Here is a 17677-nt window from a genome sequence, read left to right on the forward strand (position 1 = left end):
ACTGAAACTTTCCTCAACTTTAATGTGCTGTTTACGTTCTCCTTTTGAGGGAAACTGATAAGTGTCGAACAGTGATGCCAAACACGATTACTGGTGTGATAAAGAAACAGTATTTTGTGTTTTCGTGGCATATTTCAGATGACGAACGACAAACAGAGCTTATTTGCTTCTCGACATTTCCACAGAAGATCAGCTTCACTGACAGGTCCCTCACAAGCTGTATTCATCCAATCATTGTTATTGACACCACTAGTATGGAAATAAGAACCTTAATCTGAGGTTTACATATGTACAGTGTGAAACATTGAAACATGAATACCCAGGATTAATTATTAATCCAGGGTAAAGTATGAACAGTGTGAAACATGAAACAGTAAGGCTTTTCACACTTGAAATCGTTAACCCGGGTCATCCTTAACCCCGGGTAAAGGGTTATCATGTTTCATGTTTCACACTGTTCATACTTTACTCTGGGTTAATAATTAATCCTGGGTATTCATGTTCTGATGTTTCACACTGTTTTCTTTAAGAAAAGGAGGGGACAAGTTTAATTTTAATTTTATTTTTTTATTTAACATTATGCCACAAATGCTGTTTATTGAGCTTAACTTGTATTAAACTTGGAATATTCCTTTAATTAAATAGGCATTTGTTACAGTGATGGCAGATTTTAAGTCATGACAGCTTGACTGAAAGTTTGCAGCAAAAACATGTATGAGATTTTAAAAAAAAAATTTAAAATCTGATTTGGACTATATGGTTCTAAATCTGATACATGTGATGTCTGGTCATCTGACCTACATCTAAATAAAATCAAATAAATAATAAAAAGTAAATATAACATAAAATATTAAGTACTTTCTATATTGAATACGTTTAAGCATGAAAGTAAATTCTAAATTTGTATTTAAAATCAAACATGCTCTAGCTTTAAAGTAAATATTATTTAAAAAAGTTTATCTTTACAATGTGTCATCATGTATCAATAATTCTTATAACAGAAAACCTTGTCTCATTAATTCACTAATTTGAGTAAGTTTCACAGGTAAATTAAATAAGAACATTTTACTTAACTTTTCAAAGCTGTTGTTCCCAGCATGCACCAGGCTTGAATAATTAATGAGCTTGCAAGGTTTCACTGTTTGCAAGTTGATTTACATCGTTTTTATTGTTGATTTTGCCGTTACATTTGGTAACTTCTGTCTGAAATAAATTTTCTACTCGACCCCCCCCCCCCCAAAAAAAAACTTTTTATTGTTAATATCATGTTTTGCACACCAGTTGTTGAGCTCTGCATGCAGCCCTGCATTTTGTGTTAATTGCCTATAATGCAAGGTGATGTTGACCAATAGACTACATAGCATTGTGGAGGTGAGGGCTAGTGATGGGATGATCGGATCATTTTACTGACTTGAATATTTGAATCTCCTTCAGCAAAATGAACAAATCTTTTTTCAAGTCATTTCGTTCATTTGATCACAGTTAAATTAAGATGTTACATAGCCAGATCCCCCCCAACACGTCTATTTATGCAAACTTTGATTATAGTACCAATAAGAAAAAATTATAATGCAGCCAAGGACAAATGATGAGAAACAGAAATGACTAGTTCACCTTTCATCTTTTTTGGTCCGAGTCGTTCGTTCTTTTGTCACATGACAGCTGTATATGCTATCCACATATGGCTGTCATGTGGCAAAAGAATGAACGACTCGGACCAGAAGACTCAAGAGGTGAACTAGTCATTTCTATTTCCTGTGTGAGCAATGCATAGCATATACGGCTGTCACGTGACAAAAGAACGAACGACTCGGACCAAAAGAGTTGAAAGGTGAACTAATCATTTCTGTTTCCTGTACAGTGCCTATGTGGTTTTCACGTAACAAACCCGATGGATATCGCAATGCACTTGTGCGGCCATCACAAAATGAATGAATCACTCTCTGAGACTACTCGTTCTTCTGAGTCACATAAAAGATTCATTCAAAATGAACAAATAGTTCATGAACGACCCATCACTTGTGAGGGCATGGTTGAACGTTCATCTGTGGAGGTGGTAAGGGTTCTATGTTCGCAGTGAGAGACAGGGGAAATAAAAGGTGCCCAGTCCATAGAGTGGAGAGAGAGGGAAACAGACGCCGCAAAGCTGCATGTACGTGCGTGAGACTGGGAGAGAAACTGAATTTACTGTGTGTGTTGGCCATTGCCATAGTGACTTTCCCTTGAAACTTCACCATTACACCTTGTGCTAAAGTGTTTTCTGTTCATAAGAATAAAGAATGACATACCTGAGTTGGAATCGCCGTCTCCCGCTTCATCATTCATTGAACCTTGTGACACTGGTGCCGAAACCCAGGAATCAAGGAAGGATGATACGCTGTCATGGAGTCGTTATTGCTGGAGGAAGTCTTCCTGTCCATTGCCAGCATCCACCAGGGACAACACCAGGCCCTCATGGATCTTCAGAGAGAAGCAGCAACTGCGTTTCGAGGTGCTCCATTGGGCCCAGGAGGAGGACTGGTGGGTGCTGCGGAGTGTAGTACCCCAGAACGGGGCAGCCGTGTGTCCCCGGCAGCAGCCCACCCCCATGTGTTGCTCACTAAGATGGGGCCTCAAGATGATCCGGAGGCATACCTTGAGCTCTTCAAGCACACCACCGAAGCTCTGAAGTGGCCGCCAGAACAGTGGACAGTGCACTTTCTGCCGCTGCTGACCGGGGAAGCCCAGATCGTGGCACAACAACTTCCGGTCACCAACCTCCTGGACTGCTTGGTGCTGAAAAAGTCCATCTTGCAACAGGTCGGCCACAGCCCAGAAGAACACCACCAGCGCTTCTGCTCCTTGATGCTGAGCGAGGTCGGCCGCCCATCTGCTTTTGCCCAGCACATCTGTGATACCTGCCAGCAGTGGGTGCTGGCTAAGGATGACAGCGACGCCGATGACATCATCAACCTGGTGGTGATGGAGCAGTCCATCTCCCACTGATGTCTCCTCCCCTGTTCTCTCTCCACCTCTTCCTTCTGTCCTGTTCCGTTTCCCTGCCCCCAAGACCGGCCCATCAGGTTCCCTGTTCTAACAAACCCTGTCTCTCCCCTCTCTTCATCCCAGGTGAAGGAGTCTGCTGCCACAAGTGTGGGCGGGAGGTTTGGGCCAGTCTGCTGGAGTTGCGGGGACCTGGGCCATGTCCAAGAGCAGTGCCCGGTAATGGAGGTGATCAGGGCAATACTTTTATGTCACGTACATTATGTGAGCTGTACAAATTATTGGGTATTAAATCGATTCGGATCAGTGTGTGCCACCCACAAATGAATGGCTTGGTCGAACGATTTAATCAGATCTTAAAAAAATATGATTTGTAAGTTCATGCATGAAGATGCTCGGAATTGGGATAAATGGCTCGAACCCCTGTTATTTGCAGTATGAGAGGTCCCGTAAGCCCCCACGGGATTTTCCCCATTCAAATTGTTGTATGGGCGTAAGCCCCGTGGCGTGTTAGATGTCATGAAAGAAAATTGGGAGGAGGGACCTTCACATAGTAAAAATGAAATTCAATATGTTCTTGACCAGAGAGCAAAACTTCACACATTGGGGCATCTATCACAGGAGAATTTTCTACAGGCACAAGAACATCAGTCCCAGCTGTATAACAGGGTAGCTGGGCTATGGGAATTTGCACCAGCAGATAAGGTTTACTTGCGAAGTGGCAAGGGCCCTTTGAAGTCACACGGCAAGTTGGGGAAGTCAACTATGAGATGGTCCATACAAATAGGGGTGGGGCACATCAGATTTACCACCTCAACCTCCTAAAACCATGGAGAGAGGCGGTCCCCGTGTCGTTAGCGACTGTAGTTCCGGAGAGGGAGGAGCTTGGACCAGAGGTGAATTTAAAAGTTAATCACTTCACCCCGGTCACTTGTGGAGACCACCTCTCGCAGTCGCAACGTATGGAGGTTGCCAGGTTGCAAAATAATTTCTTCGATGTGTTCTCGCCTCTCCATGGCCGCACTGATCTCAAAAACCACCACATCGAGACAAACCCAGGGGTAATAGTACGTAGTCATCCCTAACGCTTACCTGAACACAAGAAACAGGTAGTACGGGAAGAATTAAAGGCCATGCTCGATATGGAGGTAATAGAAGAGTCACACAGTGGTTGGGCCAGCCCAGTGGTTCTGGTACCCAAGAGTGATGGCTCGGTCCGGTTCTGAGTGGATTATAGGAAAGTTGACGCGGTGTTGAAATTTGATGCTTATCTAATGCCTCGTATTGACAAACTGCTCAATCGGTTTGGTGTGGCTCACTTTTATTCAACACTGGATTTGACAAAGGGATATTGGCAGATCCCCTTAATGCCAATGTCCCGTGAGAAAATGGCCTTCTCCACACTGTTTGGTTTACACCAATTTGTGACCCTTCCGTTCGGTTTGTTTGGGGCCCCGGCTACATTTCAGCGTCTTATGGACAGGTCCTCAGACCGCAAGCTGCATATGCCACTGACTATTTGGATGGCATCATTATTTATAGTAATGACTGGCAGTGGCACATGCAGCATCTGGGGGCCGTTCTGAGGTTGCTGCAATGAGTGGGGCTCACAGCAAACCCGAAGAAATGTGCAAATGGGCGGGCGGAGGTATGGTATCTGGGGTTCCACTCAGGTGCGGCTCCAAATTGATAAAACCACAGCGATTGCGACCTGCCTGAGACCCAACACCAAAAAGGAGGTGTGACAGTTCCTGGGGCTGGCTGGCTATTATCGAAGGTTTGTGCCTAAATATTCAGATGTCACCAGCCTGCTGACTGATCTCACTAAAAAGGGAGCTCCAGACACGGTCCAGTGGACGGAGCCATGCCAACAAGTATTCATGCAGGTAAAAGCTGCACTTTGTGGCTGGCCCCTGACTTCTCTCTCCCTTTTGTTTTGCAGATGGATGCATCGGACAGGGGCCTGGGTGCTGTACTGTCCCAGGTGGTGGAGGAGGATGAGCACCCAGTGCTGTACATTAGTCAGAAGCTCTCTATGAGAGAAGGAGAGCTTAGCTATCAAGTGGGTGTTCCTCATTCTCCGTTACTATTTGTTGGGATGAGCTTTCACCCTCTGTTCAGACGATGCCCCGCTCCAATGGCTCCACTGCATGAAGAATGCCAACGCCTGGATCACCCATTGGTATCTGGCACTCCAGCCATTTAAGTTCGAGGTGGTCCACAGGCCGGGGGCGCAGATGGCTGTCGTGGATTTCCTCTCCAGAAGGGGGGAGTTGGAAGTCTGGACAGTTTCCCCAGCCTGAATCGGGCAGTGGGGGTATGTGGAGGCGAGGGCGTGGTCGAGCGTTCGTCTGGGGAGAGAGGGAGCGTAAGGGTTTTCACCTGAGATGAATTGCTGGTAATTGCTGTTTCTATGTTTGCAGTGAGAGATGGGGAAATAAAAGGTGCCCAGTCCATAGAATGGAGAGATAGAAACAGACGCTGCAAAACTGTGTGCGCACGTGAGACTGGGAGAGAATACGAAGCTACTGTGTGTGTTGGCCATTGCTGTAATGACTTTCCCTTGAAGCTTCACCGTTACACCTTGTGCTAAAATTTTTTCTGTTCATAACAATAAAGAGTGACATACCTGAGTTGGAATCACCATCTCCCACTTCCTCATTCATTGGACCTTGTGACAAGCATGCATTAAGCTTTCCATATGTCATGTGGGATAGAAGTTGACCGATATATCGGTTTTGCCGATTAATTGGCACCAATAACAGATTTCTAGAACTATCGGTTATCGTCAAAAATCTGCACCAAAAGTTTTTCCCCCTTGCATCCGATGCTGGAGCAGTTGGGAAGGGTCCGCTGTTGTTATACAGTATGAGAGCGGCTTCTAGAGGTGAAATAAAAACTATCACTTCACTGATGCCTTGTGGTGTTTGTTTTGACATGAGACTACACTCTGCATGGAGCAGAACACTTCAGATGCGGATTTAAAACATCAACAACGAAAAGGTATGTATACAGTACACTACAGTACACGTTGTCATAACATTATAAAGTAATTCATTTGCTGACTACATGCTGCATTAGTAGAGAACAGTAGTATGTTTGCCGACAAGGCTGAGAGGACACTAACATTAAAGCTAACCCCAAGCAGTTACAACAATGTGACAAAAATACATGCAATTCCTACCCAGATGTTTAAATGTCACGATTATTACCATCTATTACCATCTATTTGTATTAGTTTATATCCAGCTGGTCATGTTTATGCATTCGTTAGCCAGCTAAGTTGCATATTTAAAGCTAGTGATGTGAGAAAGCAAATTAATATCTTCATGCAGCCGAGAGAAATGTATAAACAAATCAGAAACACATCTGATTTAAATTAAATTTTTTTATCCTGTAATACAATGACTTCTGATCAATCACATTCTTGTGCTAAAAAAGGCTAGACACAGCACAATAAATACAGTTTAACAGAAAGCAGGTGTCTCAATATGCTTTTAAAATTATTTTCAATTAGACACATCATCTAAAAAACAGCGCTCCTGAACGAGACGCTGAATAAACAAAAACAAAGGGAAACAAAGATGTTTGTCTAGCACGAGTTTACATAGAAAAACAAATGGATGGTTGCAAAAGCGTTCGGTGTGAACAGCCCCTGACAGTTGGTGGAGGTCTTTGGCTGTTACGTCTTGCTCTCTTATAAGTGTTCCTCAGATTAAGCAATGAGTTGTTTTAATGCTTTGTCAGGAAAGATGTTCAACTTGGAAATATTTGTCTCGAGATTCTCGCGTTCGTTTCCAGTCTGTTGTGTTCCGTCTGTTTGAACAGCCCCTGGCCTGGGCTCATAATCTGAGCCGCTTCACCACCGAGTTCAGCCGAATATCACTGCTATCTGTGAATATTGCTACTTGATGGTGTTGGGGCTGTGTTCTCTATCTTTTCTCCTGAAGTCCACCACAAACTCCTTGGTCCTGTTGACATTGAGGGAGACGTTGTGCTCCTGACACCATCATGTCAGACTGTGCACCTCCTCTCTGTAGGCTGTTTCATCATTGTCAGTGATCAGACCTACCACTGTCGTATCATCAGCAAACTTAATGATGGCATTGGAGCTGTGTGTTGCCACACAGTCATGTGTGTACAAGGAATACAAGAGTGGGCTGAGGCAACAACCCTGCAGGGCTCCAGTGTAGAGGGTCAGTGATGAGGAGATGTTGCTGCCCATTCTAACCACCTGGCGTCTGCTTGACAGGAAGTCCAGGATCCAGCTGCACAGCGAGCTGTTTAAACCCAGAGCCCGGAGTTTCACATAAAGCTTGGAGGGCACTATGGTGTTGAATGCTGAGCTGTAGTCTACAAACAGCATTCTCACATAAGTGTTCCTTTTTTCCAGGTGGGAGAGAGCAGTGTGTAGTGTAGATGCAATGGCATCATCAGTGGAGTGGTTGTTGCGGTAAGCAAACTGCAATGGGTCCAGTGAGGCAGGCAGCACAGAGCAGATGTAATCTCTGATTAGCCTTTCAAAGCATTTGCTGATGATGGGGTCAAAGCAACAGGATGCCAGTCATTTAAGCAAGTGATTGTGGATTGCTTTGGTAAAGGCACAATGGTGGACATTTTGAAGCATGTGGGGACTACAGACAAGGAGAGGGAAAGGTTGAAAATGTCCGTAAAAACACCAACCAGTTGGTTTGCGCACGCTCTGATGACACAGCCCGGAATGCTGTCTGGACCCGCGGCTATACGGATATTCACCCGTCGGAAGGATCAGGTTACAGCCGCTACAGAGACAGAGAGTGAACTAACCTCTGTAGTTTCGGCTGCGAGAGCTCTCTCCACGAGGGCGGTGTTATTTCCCTCGAAATGAGCATAAAAAGGCACTTTTTATCCTTACCTATTCAGGCAAGGATAGCAGTGTAAGCATGGAAAGGCAGTCAGTGGAGTCAAAATGATTTGAATTGTAAGAACCTACTGTACACAAATCTTTCAATTATTTTTTCAAAGTGCAGGATGAGTCAAAATTATTTTATGTGGTAATCGACAGCGATTACCTGGCGATGATTAAATTATGGTAATGTCCCAGATGCTGTCGATGGACTTTTATTATAGTTAGAGTTGTTAATAATTTAATTGCATTCTTGTGAAATTGGCCCTGTTTCTGCCTGGTATTAATTTGTGTTCGGGTGATCCGATCACATGTGGTCAGGTGAGACACATCACTGTTTACACCTGGTCGTTAAATGTGTCTCCTGTGACCACTTGTGTTCATATTTGGAGGGGAGGGTCTCTGTTTCATGACATCATACATCAATCACTATGTCAGTGTGTAACTGGATGATATTAAAAGTGGAGTAAGTGATTCCTGAGAAAGACTGTTGATATTTGAACTCAACAGCCAAAGAAACACACTCTCCCTTCAGTGCTCCTCCACAAAGCAATTGTGCTGAGTGGATCTGTCCGATCCACTTTGTTTATTTTCCTATTTACAGAGCCAGGGCTGTGTACAAACATCAGATTTTGTTTCAGCGCACACACAGAACGGACAGCTAGCGGACCGTGAAGAGATATTTACGGAATTTGACAAAAAGTGTATTGGATTAAAATGACTTACTCCACCTTTAAAGCACAACAAAGTAAAAAAAAAAAAAAAAAGGCACGCTGTTTCTTCCAGATGAAGTTGAAATGTAATCTAAGCACAAATGCAACGTCAAGCAGAATTTTCCATTATTTTAACGGATTATCTATATAAAAGGAGCTTCAGGTGTATGTTCTTGTCATCTGTGTTGATATCAGACACACTGAAGAAGATCCTTGAAGCTCTCGTAATTGTGTATGTATACGCTTTTTTAAATTTTACAATTGGACGGTTATTTCCTTTAAAATCCGCTTGTAAACGGCAAAATTTAAGTTGTGTTTGATTGACAGGTGAGGGATGGCGCTTCACTGCTGCCAGGACGCATACAGGATGGATTACTGTTTACACCTCAAATGCGATGTTGACACATGCATTTTTGACCACATTCGTATGTGGTTTCTGTGATCCGATCACAAAACGTTTTAGACCCCGTTTAGACCTGTATTTAGGGCTGACATGTGATCGGATCACCTGAAACACATCTTAATACCAGGTGGAAACTGCGCCATAAAGTCGACACCTTAAAATATTTCTAAGAACAATGGAAAGCTAAAATTATTTAATATTTGGAGTCGTTTATGTTAAACACTTGTGAGCATTCCACTAAAAGTTGTAAAACTAATGACACTAGATAGTGCTGTTGTCAGACTAGTGCTTCTTGGTGAGATATTAATGTAAACACAGTCAGTTTTGTTGAATGTTGAATGTATACAGATGGGCCAACATCTGATCTGTGCAGTGTAAATGCAGCTAAATTGATTTGTGACAGTTTTTTTATGTCTTGCAGTCAGAGAGTGGCAGAACACAGGCTCTACCTATACATATGGCTGGGTAGATACTTCCTTTCACTGGTAGGAGGGCACATCCAGTGCCTGTTTACTGTAATGGCTCTTTTGTGGTGGCAGGATGCTGGCTGCAGCAGTCAGGGCCAGGGGCACTACTCTCTCTCTCTCTCTCTCTCTCTCTCTTACACTCTCTCTTTTTCTCCTTCAATGATAAATGGTCCTATCGCTGGTTTAAATTATTTCCTACAGATCTCATTTAGGGCCTTGAAGAAGAGATCCACCCTGTTTATTCATTTCACATATGCACCCAGCTTCAATATCTTTGTCTATGCCTGCAAAGAATTACCCCCCCCCCCCACCCCATTCTCAAGAAAAGGAGGGGAAAAAAGCAATTTGCCCAATGTACATAAAATGATGCTCTCACAATTTTGATAACCTGCATAAATTATAAAGCGTAATTAAATATTATACTCTGTGAGTTGCCAAGGAGAAAAACAGAATGAGGGAGAGACAGAGACGGATAGAAAGGGGTGACGCATAGAGAGAGGTTAAAAAAGAAGGAAGGGGAAATGGACGTTGGAGTGAGACAGAGAGAGAGCTATGTGTAGCGTGTACATCTAATAATTGTTCTTATTGATTCTTTAAGGTGAAATGGTTTAAAGATAACAATAGCAGAGAAGGTATGAGCAGATATCGGAGCGTGGCATCCTGACTTTGTTTGGCTTTCATAAATCAGAGGGGCTATTGGCATTGTGAGATTGCCGCAGAGGTGGCCCATATATTTAAATGGAGTATTAAAAATTTAAATTGTTCGGCACATGGAAGGCGTGGATGTGTCTCTTGTGAGCACATGATTGACCCAAAAATATATTCAAATTACCACAGCTAAACAGCATCTGCTCCACCCAGTGTGTGTGCATGTGTGTGTTTGTGTGGGAAAGAGTGTAAATGAACACTTTAATCATAAGAATCATATTCTGAGCTCAGTAGGGCTGGGTATTGATACAGATTTCATGATTCTATTCGATTCTGATTCACAAGCACTCGATTCGATCCAATTCGACATTAATTCATATGGGTATATTTCTGTTAAATTGTCCATTTTGCTCCCAGCTTATGCTGTTTAATCTACAAGGGACCTTCTAACTAGGTTCATTATGAATTTTACTAATTGTATTTTATTAGTTTTTCACCATTTTGGTTACATTTTAGCTTTGAGATCAATGTATTCAATCAATAAATATTATATTATATTGCATATTTTATTTTTGTTACATGTTTATTGTTTACTTGCATAATGTGTACTATTTACATTGTATTACATTATATTGTTTACATTGATTTGTTGAGCACATGCTAAAAATTGGCACTGTCTCTTTAAGAAAACTGGCATTTCTGTAAAGAGTGTCTGCAATTAAGCGCATGATAATGAGAGACTCGAATGGCTTTCTCATCCGTGCTATGCATGATTAGAATTAAATGTTTATTTTTTGTTGTTTTTGATCAACAACTGACTCTAAAGAACAGAAAGGAATTTAAAAGAGACATTATTCAATGCCAAATGGGCTGCATGGATTTCATCTTTAGACACACATTATACTAAACAACTTTAACTCGCAGTGAACACACAGTGAAAGGATCTCTCTGCTGAATACGTCTCCACTATACTACACAATCACTGGTTAGTGAAATCTTAACATTTACAAGCCGGTTTCCAAATATCTAAATGTTTAGTCCCATAGCAAGAAATGTAGTTGCAAATACGAGTGATTTCCTCTCACTGTAGTAGTAAGTTGACGTCTGTCACTGTCAAAGCCAATGAGCTCTGCTTTGAGGTGTGAGACTGCTTTGGTGATTTTTTTTTTTTTTTGCCTGTAAAGACTGACTACAGTACGAGCCAATAGCATTCGAGTGTGGGCTGTGAAGGAGCATATCATTGGTTTCACCTGCTGAATGAATATGCCCCTTCACTGAACTAGTAGTTCATGAACAAACTGAATTTACTGGAAATGAATGACTCGGTCATCTCGTTCGTGAGCGATGATCTGCTGACTGACTGAACGAGAGGAGGCATTTCGTTCGTTCAGTTAGGCATGTGAGTCAATCGCGGTCAACAAAGAAAGAAAGGGGTGAATGCACTTCGATAATTTTACAAGCACAAAACATAATCCCCAATTTATGAATGTGTAAACAGGACTAAAGACCATACAGTTAAAATTACATGAATTACGATCGGAAATGTTGTGCTTTGGTGCAGTGCACAATATTTAGGCTTTTCTTGAACTTTCTATGTAAAAGTTCAGCCCAGCATTTAACAAATAAGACCTGCCTTTTGGTGAAATTGGTTATGGTGTTTAAACAATTTTTAAAGTGTCTTTGTCAATTTTTTAGACATGCAAATTCCATTTGTGATGCTTTGTCCTAAAGACGGACAAAAGCACGAGCAAATAGAATTCGAGTGCTGCCTGTGAGAAGCATATCATTGGTTTGACCCACTGAATGAGTACAACCCTCACTGGTCATTTGAGCCTGAATGAGACGAAACATCTTGTTTATGAACAAACTGAATGTACCGGTACACTAGTTTGCGAACAAAATAAATTAATCAGCCATCTCGTTCACGAACGATCTGCTGACTGGCTGAACGAGAGGAGGAGGCAAGTTGTTTGTTTCGTTTGCCAAACTGAACGATCATGCTGTCATCATGCAATCATACTGTTGTGCTGAACATCAATATAATCACCTTTGGCTGAATCACAGCCATGCTGATATTCAGTACATCAGCACTCTTGCTTGTGTGATATTGCTGAAATGACACATTAATGACCGGTTCCCATGTCACACACCCCCACCAGTCAGAAGTGGCAGTAATAGTTGGTTTGAGAAAAGTAAATAAGACGACATCAGTCTCTCTCGTAGGATCATCCTCATCTTCTGCCAGCGATCTCCTGTCATCATGGTCTCCCACATTTAACACCTAGCTCACAAGCCAGGTTGTGTGGGTGTCAATCCACGTCACAGTGTGAGTGTGTGGTTCCTGTAAGAGTGATGTGGGGAAAAGCAGTGAGTAACAATGTGTAAAATGGTTTTGTAGATGCATGAATCTGCTCTGTGGGTTTGACAGATCCAGGCATGTTTACTGTTTACAGTGTGCCTCAACAAATATGTTTGCCTTTACAGGGATCTTTATCTTTGGTTTACTGTTTTTAATCCCATATATATCAACTAAAAGTAATTTTTCACCCTATAAAATGAAAATTATAATTTTCTCACTTTCATGTCATTCTTAACCCATGTGACTTCTTTCTTCAGTGGAACACAAAAGGAGGTGTTTGGCAGAATGTTTGCACAACATTCAATCCATTCAATAAAAGTGAATAGGGAAAGACGTGTCGAGCTTGACTCATATAATATATTCTAAGTCTTCTGAACCCAAATGATAACTTTGTGTGAGAAACATACTGAAATGTTATTCATAATTCATCTTTCAAATCTTGCATTCTCCCATACAGCATAAGGGGAAAGCCCTAGGTATACTTCCATTTTGATGCGAACGCTCAGCGTCTGCGTACAGTCGAACGCGAGCCTGTCAAAGTATACTCCAAATAACTGTACACAGGCGGTTGGCGCATGCACGCAACAACTGCTATGAGACACTGGACTTTCTCTTCAGGAGTTTAGACACAAAGATTTCTTTATATTCCTTCAGACTCAAGTTGTACAAATGCATGTCTCTCCAGACCCCCTCATACTTGCGCTCTCGATTAGCACATCCACTGTTATTGTTTTTACCTTAATCTCCTGATGTTTAGTGCCGATAACATTTCTTTTAGCGCATCCTCGTAACAGCAATGGCTCAAAATGTAAGTGTTGCCACCTTGTGGACCCACTAATTAGTGCAATTAACATTCTGTGCATTCGAAGACGCGGCGTTACAAAAATCGGGCTGTGCGCGTTCAGTGCTTGCACACTCTGCTGATAATGAGATTTGCGTCATGTGTCCTAAGCATCTGCGCCTGACTGAAGTATACTTTGGGCTTAAATAGATGACAGAATTTTAATTTTTGGGTGAACTATTGCTTTAGCCCTGCTGTCCTTAAAACATAATGTAATTTCTTGGTCCTTGATGAAGAAGTGTGTGCTAATTTTTGATAGAAAGAGTAAAGAGAGGACAGGAAGTGTACAATACCAGTGCTCATTGTGTCAGAGCACAGGTATTAACCACTTAGCCACAGCTCCAACATGATGTGTTAGATTTTAAATCACACAGTTGGATTACAGTCAGCTAACTCAGTCTAGTGTGTAACCTCCCCACCAAAAAACAGTAAAGTGCTGCTGAAAGGGTTTTATTACAGTGTACAGTACATTAAGCCTCACTGTGGCCCATAGCTCTTGGTTACAATTCCATGCAATTGTTGTGCGTTTAAGTCCATGATTCCAAGAATACTTTATTCCAGAATACTCAATGAGTGAGCTGTTGCTAAAAACATTAAAGGTGTTGCCAGAGTGACGGTCTGATGGATTTTTATAAGTGTTTCATTAGCTGAATGAAAGTATATACATTAACCAACATAAAAAATAAAAGAAAACACATCTGTGTGTCTCTACCACTGGAGCCCTACTGGAGCTGATGATATTCTCCTTTCTTTTGTGCATTTATTCAAATTTTACAGACGGGGGACTTTTTCCAGTTCAGCACCTCAAAACACTTGAGTGTGAGAAAAACGCATTATGCCTATGTTATTATACAATTCATCACCAATAATAGATTTGTTTATGGGGCCCTGACGCAATGCGCTCACAGCGCTGCTTTTCCAAAATAATAATGACAATAGTAATAATAACCCAAATGGTGGGGAGAGCCTTGGAAGAGAATGTGTGTTCATCATTGGGGAGGATGGGGAGGGTGAGGAAAGGGTACTGGGACATTTGAATGTGAGAGCAGCTCTAGTAAGCAACGCTATCTAGGTTGTGTAGCACAGTGGGTAGATGATCTGAGCTATGTTTCCCGATGGTTCGTAGCTTCACGTGTGAGTTCCTTTTTTACAAGCGTTTTCCCAAAAATGTAAAGGGATAGTTCACACAAAAAAGAAAATTATTTTTATCATCAACACCAAAACCAAATGATTGACTAAAAGAGATGTTAGGCAGAATGTTAGACTGGTGTTTCCACCTGGTATTAAGATGCGTTTTGGGTGATCTGATCACATGTGGTCAGGTGAGACATCGCTGTTTACACCTGGTCACTTAAATTCATCTCCTGGGACCACTTGTGTTTGGATTTGGAGGGGAGGGTCTCTGTTTCATAACGACATACATCAATCACTATGCCAGTGTGTTACTGCATGATATTAAAAGCAAAACTAATCAGAAAAGACAAAGAAAATAGCACGTTGTTTCTCCCAGATGAGGTTGAAATTGTATCTAAGCACAAATGCAACATGTCAAGCAGAATTATCTGTTATTTTAGTGGATTAGTGGACAGGTAAGGGGTGGTGCTTTACTGCTGCCAGGATGCATACCGGACGGATTAGCATTTACACCTCAATTGCGATGTGGGCACATGCCTTTTTGACCACATTCCTGTGGTTTCTGTGGTCTGACCACAAACCATTTTAGACCCTGTTTAGACTGTATTTAGGGCTGGCCACATGTGATCGAATCACCCCAAACGCATTCCAGGTGGAAACGGGGACTCAGATAACATCACATTCATTGTCATTTCCATACATGAAAGAGAATGTTTACTGAGGCTTACATTCTGCCTAACATCCTATTTCCTTTTGTGTTCCACAGAAAAAGGAATGTCATATGGGTTTGGAACACTTGAACATCTGAGTGATTGTTGACAGAATTTTCATTTTTGGGTGATTTATCCCTTTTAAAGTCACTGCTTGTAAAGTGCTTGAATCTCACCTTATAGAATTGCTTGTCATTTTGCACAGGCAACACAACAAATTAAAGTGTTTATTTGTAATGATGTAGGTAAAATAGAATAATATAATTATACATATATATATATTTTTTTTTTTCACACATTAGCACATATACAGTTTTTTTTTTTTTTTTTTTTACATATCCCAGCTAAGCTGGGGTCAGAGTGTAGGGTCAGCCATGATACAGCACCCCTGGAGCAGATAAGGTCAAGGGCCTTGCTTGAGGGCCCAACAGTGGCATCTTGGTGGTGGTGGGGCTTGAACCCCCAACCTTCTGATCAATAACCCAGAGCCTTAACTGCTGAGCCACCACTGCCCTAAGTAGTGATATATCCAGCTGAAATAATAATTAGACGCTAATGCTTTAAAACGTTTTTATAAATTAAATGTTATTTTTTTCCCCAAACCATCCTGCAGGGCGGACTGTACTCTCCAGACACATGTGGGATTGCAACCCTTTACGGGTAAGTTGGAGAAAGAATCACCATTCATTTTTTAATTTTTGTTTTTACTCGCCAGACTTTTGACAACAGGCAAACTTAATGCAACTGAAACCTGAAAAAGATAGTTAAGCAAATGAAGAGGGGGGCATCTTCACCTACAGTATATAAAGTATTCATATCTATGACTTCACGCAATATAGTTTGCGAGTTTGTATATTTTATGTCATGTTTCGCTTTTTATCATTTGAATTACATTTTAGCTTTTTTTTAAAGTACAAATTCCACATTCTATTAATTTATTTGATTTCATGAAATTGCATTTATAGTAATGACACAAGCTGCTGTCAATGTCTAAACATTTCATACACATTTTAAGCAAAAAATCACAAGGTTTGAACCTAATAATGAAAATAGAATTCCACATATAACATTATTTTAATAATTTTATTATAAAAATAATAATTTAAGAGCTACTATATCAAAAATTAGGATTTGTAAAATCCCCTGCATAGATGCTGCAAGAGCCTGTTAGTCAAATTCTTCCATATTTACAATGTTTGTTAAAATATTTTATAATGTATGATTGTCCCTATAAATAGTTATATATACACGTTTATTGTGCTTACTAGATTACTACATTTTGTTACATGTTTGTTTATGCACTTAAACAACTTAGAATGGCTGCTCCTTGAGCAAGTGTTTACGGTTGAATTAGCGCAGCGCACATTACGAGAGAGAAGTTGCATGGTGGTTTTTCCCTCATCTGTGCAATGTATGATAACAGAAAGGATATTAAAAGAGACATGAAATAAAAATGGAGTATGTGGATCTTGTCTTTGGTCTCAAAATACACTGAACGAGCCAAAAGGAAACTTTTACTTGCATAATGTGTATTGACTTAAGTTCGCAAATTCAAATCTTTAAGCTCTGGAGTTTTGTGTCCAACAGGTGCCTTACTGGTCTAAAACCATGCTGTAAAATGTAGAATGTTGTGACAACAGTCTGTGGAAAATTTTAAGCAAAATCAGAGTTGACATCTGTGGTAATGTGGGCACTGCCGAGCAACGTCTGTGGAGAGCGAGGCTGGGAGAGGAAGAGCGGTAAGGATTGACATCTCTGGGAAATTATCTCTAAGAGCTGTTCTGTGTTGCAGTGAGAGCTGGAGAGCGATAAAAGGGCAGTCCAGACCGCCGGAGGGAGAAAGAGAGATGCACGCAGCAGAGTGTTTGTGTGTCTATTGTTACTGAAAAGCAAAACCCTTTGTGTGTAGACTGAAAAGTTTATAAATAAAGATTTACGTTGGAATTTTTGTCCGGCTCCCGCTTCCTCCTTCACAAGAAAGTCATAGAACTGTCACAACATCGTTAAATGCAAATGTAACTACTGTATGGCATATCACGGCCCAGTCAAAGTGATGGTGACAGCACAATCACGACACCTTAGGACCCACTGCAGTCAAATAAGGTACATTTCCTTCAGAGTGCATGCTCAGCACGCAGTGAAAGGCGAGGCTGATTCCAGCTTCTTAAATGCCAGCTTTTTATTCAGTAAAAGGATTGCTGTGTTAAGTTCTTCATCACTACACAACTCAATCACTGGTGAGTGCAATCTGAACAGTTACTAGCCAGAGGCTAAAAAAACATTATTTTTAGTCGCATAGCGCAAAATTTGGTCGCATATGCGAGTGATTTACTCACAATGTAGAGGGCTGGATTGACACCCCTACATAATGTTTGATGACTTGTTTAAAGGAAATAAATGAAATAATAACTAAACATCTTTTGAACATGGTAAATGACATGAACAGAGGAAACAGAGGAAATTGTGACAATGAATGTTTATAAAGATATAAATGACAATGAATGTCTTGACACGATAAACGTAGGCTAAACTACA

General features: G+C 41.2%; 1 pseudogene; it reads left to right on the forward strand.

The window, feature by feature from the left end:
• Positions 1–2382: 2382 nt before the first annotated feature.
• LOC127449828 (putative nuclease HARBI1) overlaps positions 2383–17677 on the forward strand; it is a 42440-nt pseudogene continuing 27145 nt past the window's right edge.

This window comes from Myxocyprinus asiaticus, chromosome 2, assembly GCF_019703515.2.
Source record: "Myxocyprinus asiaticus isolate MX2 ecotype Aquarium Trade chromosome 2, UBuf_Myxa_2, whole genome shotgun sequence".
NCBI classification, from domain to species: domain Eukaryota; kingdom Metazoa; phylum Chordata; class Actinopteri; order Cypriniformes; family Catostomidae; genus Myxocyprinus; species Myxocyprinus asiaticus.